Source organism: Oenanthe melanoleuca, chromosome 2, assembly GCF_029582105.1.
Source record: "Oenanthe melanoleuca isolate GR-GAL-2019-014 chromosome 2, OMel1.0, whole genome shotgun sequence".
In the NCBI taxonomy this organism is placed as follows: Eukaryota; Metazoa; Chordata; class Aves; order Passeriformes; family Muscicapidae; genus Oenanthe; species Oenanthe melanoleuca.
In genome coordinates, this window is record NC_079335.1 from 28,287,762 (window position 1) to 28,303,204 (window position 15,443).

Here is a 15,443-nt window from a genome sequence, read left to right on the forward strand (position 1 = left end):
AACATGAAGGTCTTTTAGCTGTGCATAGTGCAGGCAGCCAGCCTCAGTCATAGGTGTCTGTTTCACAAGGCACAAAGTATTGCTGAAGCACCTAATTAATCCTCAGCTTCACTCCGAGAGAGGAGTCTGCTACTGAGGACAGCACATTTTTTTCATGCACTCCTGCTTCAACTTCCAGGTCTGACAATCAGATGTGCATCCTGGAGAACTCTGCTAACCAGCAATCTTTTACAATTTCAGTAATACACCTGACATTTCTTTCAGGTGAATCTTTCAGGTCTGTAACCCAGCTGCTTCACTAGTTTTTCTCTGAGAGGTGATGCCTGACTCAGTGGTGGCTCTAGTCAGTCACTGCATTCTGCAGAAAGCAGGCAATTTGACTTTGAAGATTGTTCCAAACACACAAAAAATGTTGAACTACTGTAAAACTGGAAGTTTTAAAATCTCTGTTGGTGGTACACTGGATGGAAGTAGGTAGTAATGTAAGTTTTGTTACTGATTAAGGCAGGTATTTGCATGACAGTCTGATCTGTTATCACCAGGTTGTCCTCATGATGAGCTTGCACACATTTGTTATTAATCTGGAGCATGCTGCTGCCCCTCTATAACTGCTCTCTTGCTGCCTGTGAGGGATTGCTTTCTGTTTCCCAGCAGTATCAGCTGGGCCTGAAGAAAGAGGATGGGGAAGAGCAGAATGACTGAGGATTTGGGCACCCAGACTAAGTTCTCCATGGCAAGGCTGGGGTGAAGAGTTCCCTCTTCTCCCTCTCAATCTTAGCCCCACCATCCCCTCAGCAGTGTCACCACAGGTCCCAGGGTACCAGACGGACAGATGGGCCAGGGAAATGATCAGCATTAAAATATAACCTTTTCCTAGTGAGAGCATTTCTGCCACACCAGCCCACAGTGACAGCATGACCAAGGCTGGCTTTACAGCAAGTGCACATCCACAGGTATCTGCCCTGCTGTCCCCCAGCTGTGCCCCCTCTTCCTGGCCAGCCCTGCACCCTCACCTTTCTCTCCCTCCTCTGGCAGCAGAGGAGCCCAGAGGGCTCTGGCTGAGCCAGCCCTGCAGCCACCAATGGAAAGGATGGGCAAGGCTCATCCCCTACTTCCCATTCTTACAAAGAGGGATGGGAAGTTCTGCAAAGACTGTGAGTTAAAAGAAGGTTATGCTGGTGTTTGGTTTAGACACCTCAAGTGAGACAAATACTGTAGTTTTATGGAAGTTTAAAGTGAAAGGTGGGAGGGAAAAGATTTTATTTTCCCCTTGCTCACTGCCACTCCTGTGTTGTGGGTACCCACAGATCTGACACAGGAAAGAAATGGCTGTTTGGTTGGGAATTATGCAGAATATGTGTGACTGTGCAATAAATCACAGATTTCTATCATAGGTCAGCTCTGGATAACACGCACAGCACGGTGAAATGTTTCTCAGATTTCTACTTTGCTGATCATAGGAAATCAGAGAAAACATATCAGGGCTCAATATATTCACTTGATCCTGTGTGGGTGAGGTCAAGCCACCATTGCTGGTCAGGAGCAATTACTGCTGCAAAGGGAAAACTCTTTTCCACCTACAGAGCTGTGTGTTGTTGTCAGTTAAGATCAAGATTTGAACTTAAATTGAACATACCAGTAAGAAATGTATTAATGTAAATCAGCCCTCATAAGCCAAATACAAATTATAACAGCAATCATTAAAGCAACACAGAGTACAAAAATATTACAGCTATAAAACCACATGTGAAAATTAGTGGTGTTACCTCAGTGTTTTATATTCAAAGTTCTCTGCTCTGAATACTATTAATGAATATTGATTTGGAGAACAGAAAAATAACTTCTCAATATCAAAAATGGTTTAGCTGTATTTAAACTGAGACAGTTCCTTTCTTTTTTTTTTTTTTTTTACTTCCTTGGCTGTATCTTTCAACCCACATCTAACAGCAGCTGTGATTTATTTTTAGCTTCTTTTTTTGCATATTTAAAAGGGTGTTTCCGTATGGTGAGAAGCAGAAGCTAGTGTAGCAATTAGCTGGCAAAGAGACTGAGCTTTACAATTGCAAGCAAGTCAGAAAATATTTTTTGCTGTGAATCAAAGACATCTACACAAAGTGAATAGTACGTCTCTACTGTACACATACACTTTAGATCTCTTCCTTCTATGGGCCCAGTGGAGTATACAAACTGAATTCAAAGGAAGACATCTAGCAGCAAGTTTAAATGCCTAAAACACCAAAATATTGGCTGTGTTGTAGAGCTGTCTTTTTAATTCATAATATATAAATCAAATATTGCAGAAATCAGCAATATCCTTTCAGAAGCACTACACTGTACATCCAATGGAGCTTGTTCCAAAGGCTACATTTGCATCTGAACAAAATTATCCATGCAGAAAATATCTGGCTTTTGCTTATAAATTGCAATAAACATTTTTTTTTCTACTCAGAATTGTTCTCTTTAAAGAAAAGGAAGCTCTGTCTTCCAAGAGATGATGAACAGCAGATTTCATATTGTTTGGATAAGGTACAGTGATCCTGTCAGTCAAGACAAGTTACACATAAGGAGTTGTAAGACTGTGACTGTATGAATGGCTTTGCTCTGCCATCTTCAACTAGGGAAGCAGCCTCCAGAAAATAAATGATGTGGGTACAGAGCAAACTCTTTTTACACTGCATCTTAATTAAGAATTAATTAACAAGTCCTCATAAAGAAATTATTAATTTCTGGATCTTATTTGCTTTTCTGTTATGTTACTCTAAACAAATGTTTCAGCCCTAAAAGACACAAAGAGCCTTTACAACCAGAGAGGATCCTGATCTCTTTTTGGTGCGCATTAGAATTTAAAAAATATGAATCAGCATTTGGGTATTTTTTCCATAGATATAAAACCCCTCAGACTTCTCTGTCTGGTAATTCTCTTTCAGGCAGTTAGTTTCTGACTTCGGTGGCCTCATCAGCAAGAATAAGGAGGAAGAGCTTTGCTTCCCTATTCTGTTTTGCTTATTTATGGTGGTTTATTGGTTTAACCCGGCAGGCAGCCAAATACCTCCCAGCTGCTCCCTCACTCCCCACCAGTGAGATGAGGGAGAGAAAAGGAAATAAAGGTAAAAGTCCTGAGTTGAGATAAGCAGTTTAATAGAATAGAAAGGGAAGGGAAAATAGTAGTAATGATAAAAGAATATAGAAAAGAAATTATGGATTATGCAATTACTCACCACCTACTGATATAATGCCCAGTGAGTCCCCAAGCAGGGGGGACTCCAGCCAAATCCCTCCAGTTTTATCACTCAGCAAGATGCCATATGGTATGGAATGTCCTTCTGGCCAGGTAGGGTCATGTTTTCCAGCTTCTTGTGCCCCAGTCTCCTTGCTGGCAGGGCAGAATGAGAAGCTGAAAAGTCCTTGACTTAGGGCAAGCACGGCTCAGCAGCAACCAAAACATCAGCGTGCTATCAGCTTTATTCTCATCCTAAACTAAAAACACAGCACTCTGTCAGTTACCTAGAAGAAAATTCACTCTATCCCAGCCTAAACCAGGATAACCAGCACTATAAAGTAGTTTAGCTTCTTCTCGAGGCAGACCAAGGTTACTCAACATCTCCTTCAACCCTTTCCAAATAGGACACCCCTTTACAGCCAATTAATAACACAGCAAGAGACTAAGCCAGACACAGAAACCTGCCTTCCACTCGAGCTCCCTGATCCTCAGCTATCACTTCTGCTTGGCCCCTCTCCAGGTTGGACTAGATGCACCCAGCAGGGACACACTGCACCCTGCCAGAGCCCCTCCACTGCTGTGTGGCTCAGACAGGGACAAAAAAGCCAGCTGTCTTCAGTGTGTAAAAATGAAGAACATGTTGGGGAAACACCTCAGAAAATACTGGGTTTTAAGCAATTAATTGCCTAGCATCATAGTAAATCTCTGGTATGTGAGAGAGACTCCAACTCCTTCACTGTTTGCAGCCACTCCTCTTTTGCTGTTCTGTCTGCATTGCAGTCACTGTTCACAGAAACACTGCCAGACTGGGTTAAGCTCACTCAACTCCTGCTAGCTGCTGCTGCAGTAGCAAAAACCTCTGTTACAAATTCTGCTTCAGCAAATTTCTGCATGGCTTTGTGTGTTAAACTATCCACAGTGCAGTTAGTCAGAACTTTTAAAAGTGAAGGTCCATAATCCATCAGCTGAGCTGAGAACCCAGGAATTCAGAGGACCAGTCCTTAGATGCAAGTATTTTATTTGGGCATCTAATTTAAAAAGCCCAAACCACAAAAACAAAAACAGAACCAATATAATTTTGTGACTTTCTGTCTTTGACAAGGAGCAATTGCCTTTGCTAATTTAATTCCCATGGTATATACTGCCTTTCTGCTTATCTCCACTGAAATGAATTTTTCTAAACAAAACAAAGCTCTTTTACATCTCATACTCAGTAGTTTCCAGTCTTGATCTGCAAAGCCAAAGGTGAATTTGTACACAGTGCTCTCCAAGTCTCTATCTCTGTCATTGCAATTCTGTTTATCCCAGGCTCTTCAGGAACCTGTTTCCTACTTTACTCCCTGCAGTGATTCTCTCACAGCGGCAGGAACAGGAGAAACTCAAGAAAAATAATCAGGATTTTCTACCCCAAATCCAGGACAAGTTTTGATTAAGTTTAGACAATCCAGGACCAAAGTTTCTGATCTCCAGCTGCAGCACTGGAGAGCTCCCTTACCGCAGTAGGAGGACCCCTACACACATGCCAAAGTTCTGCAGAGGATCAGGTTCCTACATACTGCTCTACATCTCCAGCAGATTTATTGCAGGCTGAAATTCCTCCCCCAGCACAACACTTTGCTGCAGGTGTGCCACAGGACAGGCAGCACAGCCTCCATCCGTGGTGCCCTGACTTGTGTGCACCAAACTTTAATGCATTTGCTGTCTTCCTGACATCATACAAATGTGTTGATCCTGCAAGCATGAGCCTTCAAGGGTCCAGAAGTAGAGATTTGCTCTATATTTAGCTTTCAGTTTGAATAGTTCACCCTGTCTTTCTCACTCTGCATAGTCTTGAGAAAAGTCTTTTATGGAGCAGACACTGCACATAACAGGCAAAAAGGAACCACTGGTTTTTTCATCTTTTTGTGAATATTGCAGCACTCAGGGCCAGGTGAGGACACAGAGGAGGAGATTGCTACTACATTGCATGGGACAGGGGCTGACAGGGGGCATGCCACCTTGTCAGTGAAGCCAAATCAAGAGCATGTGCATCTTCATACCAAGATGGATGCTTGGTACATCCACCTTGGCACATCAGCTACTTCAGACATTCATGTCATCAAATAACAATGGCCTGATGGATTAAAAATGTGTCTTCATGTCTGATAGCAACTTGTGTTGCATGATGTAACTCACCACTTTTTCTCCTTGATTCAGATGGTTGAGCAGAGGAACCTATTGTTGTTTTGGGAAAAAAGGGGAACCATATTCTGCTCCTCTCCCAACCAACATCTCCCATATGATATCTGTGGCACTGGTACTTACCTGCTATTGTTATGTACTGATGGGCTTGCTAAGGAAATTAAATCTCTGGACTCTTGAGAAAGTTTTCCTCATTCATTCCTAAGTGATTAATTGTTTACATGGTCATCAAATTGCCCTCTGAGTGTGTAACAGGAAAATACATCCCAATGACAAAGTACGTTGTCAAAACTGTCCTCATGTAGTTTTAATTACTTTGGGTGTTACAGCAGAAAATTATTCCACATATATTTTACTGTGGGCCAAGATGTACACATAAAATTAATTGATTCAAAATGGAATACACTACTTTTGTTAAGAAGTGTGCTTTTATCATTAAAGGAGGGAATACAGCTGAAGTAATTTATGAATGACAGCTGGAATACAGTATTGAATAGCAATGTGTGGAGCATGCTAGATACTGAAAATTGGAAAAATATTTTGATCATCTCTTTGCAGCTAGGTGGTGGCACTGTCAGGAGCTATTCTTCTGTCCTTGCAGTCACAAACTTCATATGCAAAAACTGAATTAATGTCTTATTATACATTTTCATCTGTGGGAGAGCCATGCTAATATAATAAGAATAGCATATACTTCATAATTTCTATCCATGACTTAGTCTGGGAAGGTAAAAATGGCACTAGTTCTCTGTGTATTTTTGCTACCCACAAAAAAGAATTCCTAGCACAGAGATGCCAAAATCCCCACCTCTGTCAGAATACACATATAATCTTACCAGCCACTAGGGCACAGCTTCTCCTCAGTGAGATGTAGGCTGGACCCAAGCCATTTCCATCTTTGTTGGGTTTTTTCATCTTTCAGCCTCAAAGAGAAACTTTGAAGGTGGTGTCTCCCAAAAATCTCTCTAGACTCAAGACATAAACTTCTGGTGTCATTACATAATCATATCATAAACTGTGTAAAAATACAGCTTCTTCACACATTATGGACCCAGAATCTACAGCAGCAGCTGCTTTGCTGTGCAAACCATTCTTACTGATTGATGTGACAGTCTGTAGCACATGGACAAGTCAGCAGCAAAACACTGAAATCTGCTGTGCTTGCATGACTGAGAAGAGAAACAGATATTTATAAGAAAGAGCTCTTATCTTCAGAGTGAGAAAAACCACAAGCACCATTATCCACCCTCACCCCCATCTGCTACCAAGGCTCTGAAACCAACAGCACAGGCTGCTTCTGCTCCCTCACTGGTGTTTGCTGGTGGTTATACCCACCTGTGTCTCTGCTCTGAGAACCACACCTAAAGCACTGAAAGGCAGGAAGACAGAAGTGACACTGCTTGAGTAGGGATTCTAGAAACAGAGGCCAGAAAACTGTGCTACAATAAAATTTGGCTGAATGTTTCTCAGGACGAAGTAACTAGCCCAGAAAACACAATGCTAAATGCATTGTCAATCACTTACATTTACATGATAAAATTATTGGTATATTCCTCCACATTGACCTGCTTTTTAATTATTATCACTTTGAATTCTTTTGTACCTAAATTTATAAGAGCAAGTCAGACCATTAGGCCCTTCTTATACAGCTAGGATATGATCTGCCTATAACCAGAGACATTCAGTTCCCTTGCTATCTACCCTCAAATTTAAATGTTTGCAAAATTGCAGCCAGCTTAACTGCATTTTGAATTACATAGCTGTTTAATTCAACTACACAACGTTTGCAAAAGATACATTTAAAATAGTTGAGTAAGTTTTAAAAATGTGTAAATCTTCCTATTCCTCTCACAAGTCCAACACACCAGAGCCTCAGGAGAAAGAATTATGGATTAATGGATTAAGCAGAACCATTTTGATTTGTACTAGCTGAGTATCCAAACTGGCAACACTGATGCTGAACTGCTCCCAGACAACTACTTACTGCAAAGGTTTCCTAAAGGTGTTGCAGGTGTTCCATCCCTGGAAGTGTTCAAGACCTGGTTGGGTGAAGCTCTGAGCAACCTGGTCTAGTGAAAGGTGTCCCTGTCCAAATCAGGGGGGTTGGAACTAATTGATCTCAAATCCCTTCCAACCCAAACCATTTTATTAATCTATGCAACCATCTGCTGCCAGAACACAGCCATGTGGTGTTTGGTGTGACAGTACAGCTTCCCCACACTGAATCCAAGGTTGCAGCAGCTCCTGAGAGTAAATGCAGGGTAGATGAGGTTTAGCAAAGATGATTTACCAGTGATGCTGTGTAGGGGCTTTTTTACAGACAGTGATCTGATTAAACTATTTGAAAACAGGAAGATCTGGTGAGCTGTTAGCTGTTTCTAAAACACACAGACAAGGTAAAGATCACTTAGACCCCCTTCCTGGCAACAAAGCTAAACTCTAGGTGTTTATGGACACCCCAGTGTTTGCTAATTGGGAAGAATTATTATTGGGAGAAAATCTCATATGTGAAATATGTTTTGTCACTGAATTGCTGATCTCTGCAAATACACAGGGTCTCCTGCTTGATAACTGGAATTAGAAAAGCAACAATGATAATATTTACACACATTTATCCACATGGTCAGGGCTTCATAAGACTCCTATATTCTAATTTAAAGCCACTAATGCTACATAACTGGTTGGATGCCTCTCCCAGGTGCTGCATCCACCAGCTGATGTTGTGCCTATTCATGTAAAATCCCTCCCATAATACACAAAACCTCATTGTCTGATGCTATTAATTCTAGTAACCATTCCCAGTCAACCAGACAGGTGTCAATCAAACTAATGCCTCTCAACATAAAGCCAATCTGTCTGGGGTTGCAGGGTTTGAGCCAATTTAATTTAATTTATTAGAGTTGAAAGGAACCTTTGCCTCTGTGACAATGGGTGAGACAGTTTGTAATCATTCTCATTTAATTGATGAATGTAAACTTGGCACTTGACAATTAACCAGACATATTAAGACACTAGGGATGAAATCCCAAGAGGATTTCACAAGCTTCCACATGCTTCTGAGGTTTACTTTTCTATAGCAAATTCATCTGCAGCCTCTCTCAGCTGGGCAAAGCTGGAGCCATTCAGCTGTGTCTCACAGAAACCAGCATCCTCTGCTCAAAGATAAAATCTTGCTGTGAAGGAGAAGGACCCAAGTCTCATCTCTGCTTTCAGTGTGTGACTTGTTGGAAAGATACAGCCTGATGACAATTCTGTAACCCCATGCAGGCCTACACTCCATGGACTTTTTGCAATTCATGTACATATGCATAAGTTAGGAACTTTTAACTATGCATTAGCTACAAAAAGCCTACAATAAATTAATTATCTTACATAAGGGTGTTTTGAAGGAGAAATATTACTCTCTGGAAATGCTTTCCCACCTATTTTCTAATGCTGAAATTTAACTTGTTTTTATAGATTGTCATTTATGGTTGCCTGATTTACCAACCCACTTTGATTAGCTTTTCAGTGTTAATTAATACACATTTGCAAACCTTCTAATCACATATTGCTCAAGGGTGGTTATTCTAAAGTCACAGATTTTAAGCCCAGGGTGCATCATTGCAGGCTTCAGCACAACTCTCTAGGATTTTACCCTGTGCCCTGGGAACACAGTGCTGAGCAACTCTCTGCTGACTGAATGTGAGAATTTTTTTAAGGAAGGAAATCTAATCCTGATTTAAAGATTTAATGCGAGAGAGAAGCTAGCCACATCCTGTCATAAGGTGTTTCACTGGTCAAGATCCACATTTTATTTTTAGCTCAAACTTATCCAGCTCCAGCTTCCACCCATAAAGCCTCTGTTAGAACTTTGTTTTCTGAACTGTGTTATTTATAGCCCGTGACAGATCACTCCAGCTATCTCCTCATTTACAGGCTAATTAGATTTTTTATAGGTATTTCTAGCTCCGTCACCCAAAGAAAAGCCCTGGAGGACAGCTGTGGTGCTCTGTCTCATGGCTCTACCTCTCAGTGGTGGCATCTGCTCTGCACAGGAGCTGTTTCTAACCTGTGCAGTCCCCTCCTCATCAGGACAAACCTTTCAGGGCCATCAGAGTGTCACAGCCCCCAGCTCAGCCTGCTCTGCTGGTCGTCCCAGCAGCACCAGCAATGGCCCTGCTGCCATTTCCCCATCACCCCCTTGACATCACCCCCCTTCCCCTTTGAAGGCTGGAATTATTTGAGCAGTGGGTTGGTTCTGCTGTGTCTCTTCCTGTCATCTCCTGCTTCTTGCAGCATGCTGTTAGTCCTCTGAAGCCACACAACCCACTAGGAGCTCGTGTTTATCCATCACCTAAGAGGCCACTGAAATCCTTTGTATAATCCCTCTCTCCCCATCAGTCCCCATCTGAGGCAACCTATAGTTACTTGGATATTTCTATTTTTTGGTTAAGTTATTGACAGATAATTTGTCTTTTTGCATCACGTTAGTCCAAGGGTTTATAGCTCAATGGGAACTGTTCTGGGTGGGATTCCATGCAGTATATGTGACCTTATGTGCTTACCCTTGCTCTGTTCCCTGCTGTCAGTTCAGTCTAAAAAGGCTTTAACATGGTTTTAGAAGTGTTTACATGTTACATTATGCAATGTTTGCATTCATTCTGACATACTTCAGATCTGCTCTCCTCCTTCCCTCCTTTTCCCTACCCATTTCTCTGCCTGCAGCCTACGCTTTCTGTCTGCCAGCTATAAAGAGGTTTCAGAATTTTAAAAATAGCTATTTAAAAGCAATAAACCAAGGCTGAAATGAAATACAGCAGTGAAGAACTGCTCCAGGGAAACTCACTAAGTCAGAATACACCAGGGCTCTCCTGCAGGGTTTTAATGGTGACTCTGTGTAGCTACTTAGACCTAAATCTACACATTTAGCTGAACCATCACCATGAGAGGTTTGTCCTTTATTTAAATAAAGCTAATTGCAGATTTACTTTAGGAAGAGGAATTCCATATATAAATTAATTTAAAACATGTTTTATTACATATTCTTCTTCTTCTTACCATGAAATTTTATTTTTTTCCTCAAGAGAGTTTACAGGCTAAATCTGGATTTAGATGCCTCTGTTTTAATAAACAAGCTCAACAGATTTGGCCCCATGATATTTAATGAAAAAGGAAATGTCATGAGGCCCTCCCCTTTGGAAATAACCAGTTGGGAAAAGATTAATGAAGATATATTTATGTCCACACTGTCCCCTGCAGCGAGGTTAGGAGATATATTCATCATATACATCAGGATTAACTCAGTTTCTGCTGTAGCATTGCAGTTCTCGTGAAACTGTATAGTTACTGACCTACTTTTCAGGTGGTTTGGTGAAAGTCACTACAAATCCTTCTGGCATTTCAGTACCAGAAGACTGTAGTATTTTACAGGGATACAGCATCTTCTGAAATGGCAAAAAATACAAAACTAAGTCATGAAATAGAATTTGAATCTTCAATGCTGGGAAAAACAAGGACAGTTTTCATAAAAAGTACACACAAGGAATGAGATGACATGCAAATGCCCTACAGGAATTTCTCTCAAAGGGCAGTCTCTGCAACTCCAGATACGTTAAAATCTTTGATGACCTTCTGCTGTTCTTCCTCTTTTTGTAAAAAAGAAGTTACTGGAAGATCCTCCTTTTTTTTTTTTTCTTTTTTTTTTTTTTTTTTTTTCTTTCTTCATGCAAAATAGCAGCTCTACTAAACCCAGGCTTATGTGTATAAAAAAATACAACAGCAGCATGTTGGATACCAGTGTCTATCTCAGTTGGATACACTAATTCTGAAGGTTAAAATAACATCACTTTCTCCACAGCCCTTGCTCCCTGCCAAGGCACATTCTCAGCAAAGTGATGTTGGAATATTTACCAGCCCAAGAGGAGGGTGGTAAAAGCCCAGGACAGACATGTTTGGCACCTTCCACCACAGTTTGCCCCCCAGGCTGTGCCCATGGTGGATGGATGCTGTCAAACAAAGTGGTACAGGCACACAAACTTCTCCCTAAAACAAAGAAACACCTGACCCTGATGCCAGCAGGCAGAGACATGAGCTTATACAAAGCAAATCCTTAATCACTCTCTTAAACAGAAAGATTTCTCATAAATTAAACCAAATCAGATTATAATCTTAAGCTCTTTAAGGATTTGCTTCTGATTTCATAAAATCGGCCTCAAGAGAAAAGTGGAACAACATTTTCTGTAGCTGCATTGGGAAGTCCTGAAGCATGTTATTTTACAGAAGAATCTTGGGCAGACATGGTAACTGCTGTAACATTACCACTATGATGGTAAAATGATCTCCTGCATTGCTTTAGTCCTTTGAGGACTTGGTGATTAGAGAGAACATTTCTGCTTCCCTGCACTGGCTGTACAAGGGCTGTCCCAGAAAAGAGGGCACGAACATAACACCCAGGCAGTTCAAAGCCTGCATTGATTTGTCTTGCCCAGTAATTACATTAACATCTCTGTGGTGTGGTTATACAGTGCAGTGGGGAAGGGGAGGAAAAGGATCTAGTGAAGAAGAAAATACAGTCAGCATTTCAGCTGTTACACTGTAGTTGGATACATAAAGAATTTGTTTCTTCATGAATGTTTCTTCATCAGCTCTTCAGATCTGGTCACCATTCTAGGAATTGAGGACAGTAAAATAATCCCATTTTTAAAAATTATGATTGGGGCTCATTGATATAAATGCTCTGGTAAATGAAGAAGTGGTGGCACCAGCATAGCACTGAATAAGGGAGCAGAGTGTTTCAGAACTGCTGTGCCTTGCTGCAACTGGAAGGAAATCCTCTGTCAGTGTGTCCCCATTGCTGTGGATAGGACCATGGGCTATCTGGAAGAGGGGAGGTTTTCTCTCCCTCTGCCCCTCTTCCATTGTTTCCAGGCCCTGCCCACAGTATTGCTGCATGGGAATTCATCTGCTGGCATAAGAGAGGTGTTAGGCAGATAAGACAACCATGGCATATGCCAGCTACATTACAGGGTTATAGGAGTTTCTCAGTGTTTTTCTTCTGTTACCCTGTCTTGCAGTTAGAGATGTGGAAATCAGATTGTATTGTAGTTGAAATACCCACACAACACCCCCCAGAAAGTGTCCCAGAGGGTACCCCATGGAGCATGTGAGGTGGCAAAGGCAGGAGCAGGCTATGCAGCCTGTAAGCCCTGGAAGAAAACAGTGTCTGAAGATATCAAAGAAAAGGGGTTGCATACCAGGATTGTTCCAGCCAACACAGGACAACTGATCCCCCTATAACAGGTCCCTTGGAAGAGAGCTAATATTAACCAAGAAAATAACTTGGCTTATTTTTTTTTTTTTTATATTTACCTTGTTACAAAAAGGAAAAAAAAAAATGGTAGCAGACATTTTTGAGAGTGAATGTTGCATACTGATATAGGGATATCTGACAGTAAAGACACTTCAGAAAATTGAGGATTAAACATTTTTCCTAACATTAACACCATACTAAATCAAAAGCTTTACTCCTCCTGAATGTGAATCAGCTTTAGCTGATTCTACTGACCAAATAGCCTTTGAAACAGAAAGGCTCTTTTATCAAAAAGGAAATAGTTCTGGAGTTTGCCTGAGGCATGTGTCCTTCCACAAGATTTAGAAAGGTGGGAAAAGAAAGTGGAGAAATAATTCATCTAACTTATTTGAAAATAACATACATATTACATTTTTGTATTTCAAATAATGACTAGTACGAATTTTATTCTGTCTGTAATTCTGTCTATATAATGGATTTTATTTGCTTCTCATTTTAAATACATCCCTGTCTTGGGGCACCTGAGGTATATGCATTTAGCTCAAAATTATTTTCTGCAATTTTAATTAATTTTAATTCCTGTATTAAAAATTAACTTCAAGGTTACCTTTAAAAATCCTTTTTTCTTATTTGTAGGACATCAACAGAGATATGAGATATACATACCCATAAAAATCACTCTTGAGGTTCCAAAACATTTTTTTTTCCCCCAGGTTTTCCAGGTATAACTTCTGACTGCTTGACAATTCAAATTTGAGAAGTCTGAAAGAAAAAAAACTCCTACAGAATTCAAAGGTAAAAAGTTTGTATGGAGCTGGACTCTGCAGTATCATAAAGCATCATAGGTGTCATATCATGGCTCAGCTCTCTGACCTGGGGCTGCAGCTGCTTTTTGGGGAGCTGATGGCCCTGGGGCCATCCCCCCCTGTATCCCTTGTGATGGGGCATCCTTCCAGGCTGACAGCCTGAGACCCAGCCCACACGAGGTGTTTAGCGTGCCATGGAACTCAAACCTCTCACTTGACCTCCAGCTGCCTGGAAAGGGAGGTGGGAAAGGTCAACTGCTTCAGGCTGTAATCCTTCAAAGCTCTTCCTAAATGCAGTCAGCTGTGAAAAGAGGTCACACTGGTGAAGCATTTGACATTCAAACGGAGCATTTGCCTGGACTCCTTGCACTAAGCCCCTCTTCCCCTCCAGGACCTGAGCCCTTGCTTGCCCAAACCTTGACCACTTAGACAGACCCTGCCCTTTCCTGTTTGGGGTGGGAATGGCTTGCAGTGCCTTGTCCACTAATGTCTGGTCTCAGAGCAGGACAGCATTCACCTTGAGAAATGTAAATCCCTTCATGAACCATCACAGCTCTTGCTATGGACTAAGACCTCAGCAATCCTTCCTACTCTTCATATTTTTATGGTGTCTTTGTGACTAATAATTAATCATTCTTAGCCTACAGACAAGGATTTTTTTCTAGTCTTTGCAAGAATCAACCTTTAGCTCAGTATGTGAAAGAGTAGCAATGACATTGATTTGTCTTTCAGCATTGTTTCAAGTTTGGTTTTGGGGTTTTTTTGACAAAAGGCTACTTTAGAGCATTAATGACCACAATATGTTCAGATTCATTACACTTAGCAGGTGGGCTATTGAGTGAAATGAGTATTAGTGAATTTGAAAAATCTTTTTTTCTACTCAGTTTTGATTTGCTTCCAAATACCTGCCCTGTGGTCAGCCCTGAGGTCAGACCACATATTTGTAATAAGCTCCTCTGTGGTAATGAATTTCTTGGCAGGGTTTTTGGTATGTTTTTAAAGATCACTTGAGCCTCTGTACAGCAGCATCTCTGTTCATATTTAGCAATGGAAAATCAGTCTTTAATTTCCCAAGGCCAGCAGAATGTCCTGAACTTTGCTGCTACAAACTAAAATTTATAGGTACCTATGCAAATACAAAGAGTGGGAGCTCAGACAAACTAAGTAATTTGTAGATTCAAGCATGATGCTTGTGAGTGTCATTAGAAGCCAGTTTGCCATCCTAGCAATTACATTCAGATGGGTTTGGGTCAAACTCACTTACTGTATTGTTTCTTCTAGAAAATGAGCTCTATGATCCTACATATTTTTGTCTAGCAGTTTAAAAATATTGATGGAAGATTATTAGTACAGATTATTATTACAGCAACCTTAACGATTTTATTTAAGGTAGTTATGCAAAAAGAAAAAAAAAACAACTACATTTATGAAAATAGTTTGTAACTGAGTTTGCAACTGTGAATATAGATTGTCATTATTTTTAACAGTAGCAACCAATTTACTGACTGAATAATTTTTATGCAGATTTCTAAATACTTGTGGGAAAAAACATGATTTGATGTAATTTTCTGAACCAAAATATTTCCTCAATCTGGTACAGTCATTAGTTTTAATTTCTTATTTTCGTTCTCTTTCCCAACCATCATCTACTATCAATATTACAGATGAATCTTCAGTACCACTTCTCCAGTTTCCTCATGAAAGTCTGATAGATGAAAGTCCATTCAAGGGTGCAAATGTTTCCCTTTGTCTCATCCAGGCCATTCCTGAAGCTAAGAAGATGTAAAGTCTTAAGAATAACCATATTTTTCATCAACAAATCAAGAACAACCAAGTACTCCTGAATAGCAATTCAGCAGCACTGTCAGCTAAAATGCTGCCATGGACACCTGCTCACTCCCTCTAAAAATACATTTCTGGATTGTGTCACCAGAATTAATGAGCC